Here is a 3,941-nt window from a genome sequence, read left to right on the forward strand (position 1 = left end):
TGACCTTTAAGGATGATCTCTCTCTCTCTCTCTCTCTCTCTCTCTCTCTCTCTCTCTCTCTCTCTCTCTCTCTCTCTCTCTCTCTCTCTCTCTCTCTCTCTCTCTCTCTCTCTCTCAGGCATGTCTAGTTTGTAGTATTAAAATGAAGCATGTGAGAGGCTAAGAGCTTGGTCGCGTGTACCAGCGAGCCTGCTTTCTGCCCGATCACGAGTCAACTCTTCTCTCTCTACCATCTAATCGTGGTAGTTAAGAACCTCAAAACTGGCAAAGCATTTCACATGGTTGACTTTTGAGGCCCTCTCGGTTAGCAGGAACCTGCTCAAGGTCTGTCTCATCACTTAGTCAATTAATCAAGCATTTATCTTTGAAGCCACCGATTTTCAAGCTAGAAGGCTATTTAGCCGTTCCAAAGTGATTAGGCTCTAAATGTAAGAAAAAAGACATGGAGGTAGTCCTACAATGGAGGCACATGCATGGAGGCAGCCTTACTATAAGACACCGGAGTCATCATTTCTAAAGGGAGGCAAAGGGCCTGCATTAGGTATGCAACCCCAAGGAGGATCCAAATGAGCAAAGGATTGGTAACTCCAAGACCAAGGTCAATACCCTTGACTGGCAATGACCGTCCTCCAATGCAATCACATCAGTGTTCTGGAAGAATCATTTTTCAAACATACAAAATTTCTTTCTTGCATAATCGCTTTTTTCTTGCCTATGTCAGGAGTTCGAGGTGTGAAAACTTGGGAAAGCTAAAAATCCTAGATGGTCAGTTGGATCTCTCAACATTGTAGCATCTACTGATTGGCCAAAAAACGACAAAGAAAGTATGGAGATGAATGTGGGACTCTCTCTCTCTCTCTCTCTCTCTCTCTCTCTCTCTGTGTGTGTGTGTGTGTGTGTGTGTGTGTGTGTGTGGAGGGCTGCAACTAGGCAAAAATGGAGGTCATCGGGATCAAGGGTGGTGGACAGGCAGTGGTAGAGGAGCACGTGGCTCAACAAGCACTTGTGGCAAGTGGCACATGTATTGGATCTAGAGTCTTGATGCTCTAGCCAACAGAAAATTGATGTTGTATAAGGGTGTGGGGCTCGTGGCCGATCAGCTGTTGGCAGCCAGAGGTGTTGATAGAGGAGACTACATGAGGCTTGTTGTGGAAACATTTGAGAAGTTGTACATGAAGTAAGTGGTGGGTTGTGTTCATGATCAAGTTTTGGTGCGGGGGGGGGAAGGGGGAGCAATTCTCTGTCAAGCGCCAAAGGCCAATCAATGTCTCTCTCTCTCTCTCTCTCTCTCTCTCTCTCTCTCTCTCTCTCTCTCTCTCTCTCTCTCTCTCTCTCTCTCTCTCTCTCTTTCAAATAAAAATACACACACACACACACACACACACACTCCTCAGCAGGACTAAATGGGATCCCCCCCCCCCCCCCTCTCTCTCTCTCTCTCTCACACACACACACACACACACACACAACTGCTGCAGGAAATAATGAAGACGTCTCTCTCTCTCTCTTTTGGGAAGTTTATTATTTACATAAATTACATCATCTCATCTTTGAGCTATGCCAGATCGGACTCATGAACTATAGACATCTCTCTCTCATCTTCTCGTCGGTGATACAAAGGCAGTCCTCCATCATCTTTTTCTTAATGATCTCGATCCCAGGGGATATGACCCTGTAAAGCGATATTTTCTCAAAACATGCAAAATTTCGAGCATTCCAAATAAAGAACAACAACCAAACTCGCAATGATTGCATACAAAATTGCATAGCATCATCTGGATATTTGCATAGCCCAAATGTCACAGAAAAGATAGACAGTTTGACTGGAACCCAGTTTTGTACACGTTGTAAAATCCATAGCCACCATTGTCTTACATTTTTGCAGTTCCAAAATATGTGTTTAATAGTCTCCATAGCTTTACAATTTGGACATTTCCCAGCTGCAATACATTTCTTAAGTAGTAATTCCCCATAGTGCAGAGAACCTGTGAGAAGTCTCCACAAAAAAAACTTGTGCTTATTCGAACAAGGAAGGCTCCATAATGCAGTCAGCCGCTGTATCCACCATTCTTGTGATTTGTTGAACCTCCAATATCTATTGCATCTGGTTGAGATGTCCATATCTGGTTGCATCTCTATTGGGTATCCCAAATATCTGACAACATGTCCTTTCTGGACTCTCTTGCCAGCCCAAATAAGATTGTTAAACTACTCAGCATATATCAATAAGCACAGACTTTTGCAAGTTCAAGTTCATACCAGTAGCCAAAGAAAACAAAGCGAGGTAAGACATACATTTATTCAGGTTTAGATTGTAGCATGTAGAAAAATTATAGTGTCATCAGCAAAACCTAGAGCTAGCAACTGTTCCTTGGACAATTTTATCCCATTGATTCTTTCTAGAGCTGCTTGTTTCTCCAAAAAGCAAAATAGAGGATAGGTACTGACAACAAAAAAAAGGGGGCTTAAGGGGCACCCTTGTCTCACTGATCTTTGAATCTGAACTGGGCCTGAAAGCCTACCATTTACTATAATCCTCGATGTAGCATGTTGGCCAAGCAAGAAGATGCGGGTACTCATGTTGGTGCCAAACCCCATCTTTTTCATAATAGCATAAATGAAGTCCCAAGCTACAGTGTCAAATGATTTTTCATAATCTAATTGTAGCATTATTGAGTTTTGGTTTGTTTTGACAGCATATTCCGCCCCCAATTGAATAGCCAGAATATTATCCAAAATAGATCTGCCCCTGATGAACCCCCGTCTGGTTTATATGAAAATGTTTCCTTAATAGAGGGGATAGTCTTATAGCCACTGACTTAGCCAGAACCTTATACAGCAACCCCATCATGGTTATGGGTCTCCACTGTGATAGAGTTGAGCAGAATTTTTGTTTGGGGATGAGTTTCACAATTCCTTCTTTGAGATGAGGGTCCATAACCTGTGATGCCCAGATAGCATTGATTGCCTCCATAACCATACATTTCATATGTGGCCAAAAATGCATCAATAATTCCTTTGAAATCCCACAAGATCTAGGTGTTTTATCAATTTCCAATGTAGTGACAGCATAGTAAAGTTCTCCTTCCTCAAAGCAGTCCTCAAGCCTCTAGGCATCACAGTTATGAATGCAAGAGTCCACAGAGGCTAACATCACCTCCATTTCCTGTTGTCTTTCCTTAGAAGTATCCACCACTGGTTTATTTAAAATAGCATTATAGTGATCCACATAAGTTTGCATAAGGTTCTGGCTGTCAGTGACCTCGGACCCATCTTTTGTTATAATTCTAGTGATAGCCTCTCGATTATGTTTGGTTTTTAGCTTGTGAAAAAACCCCTTCGAGGTGTCATTTACATCTGATAATTCTCTTACCCTGCATTTGAATCTGCATTTAATAACCTCAGCCTCAGCTATAGATAGAAGAGCACCCCTGATATCCTCAATTTTAGTACATAGCTATGTGGTTACCCGGCCTTTATGCACCTGCTCTAGCAAAGGTTTAAGTTTTGCACTCAATTCAGCCAGTTTCTGTCTTTTTTGGCAGCTCCGATCTTACCATGATGTCTTATACATTTTTTCATTTCAGAGAAAAAAAAATTCCAAGCATTAACCAGATGAGTACTCAGCTGCTTAGCATGGTTAGCACAATGTAAGACATCTTCTTGAAAGTGTTGATTGTGTAACAACAAATTATTCACCATAAGAGGTCTCACTTTACCAGATTTAACAGATCTAGCATTAGCATCAGAAAGATTCAAAACGAGAGGAAAGTGATCATACATACAAAAGTCAATCTGAACTTGCATTTGACAATTAGCAGGTAGCCGTACATCTTGCATAAAGTAAAATCTATCCAATCTGGACCAAGATGACATGTGAGATTTAGAATGGAAAGTGAACCCATTTGAGTTAAACCCATTTAACCAGGCATATGACATTT

This window comes from Adiantum capillus-veneris, chromosome 7, assembly GCF_014529385.1.
Source record: "Adiantum capillus-veneris isolate H3 chromosome 7, ASM1452938v2, whole genome shotgun sequence".
Classification (NCBI taxonomy): domain Eukaryota; kingdom Viridiplantae; phylum Streptophyta; class Polypodiopsida; order Polypodiales; family Pteridaceae; genus Adiantum; species Adiantum capillus-veneris.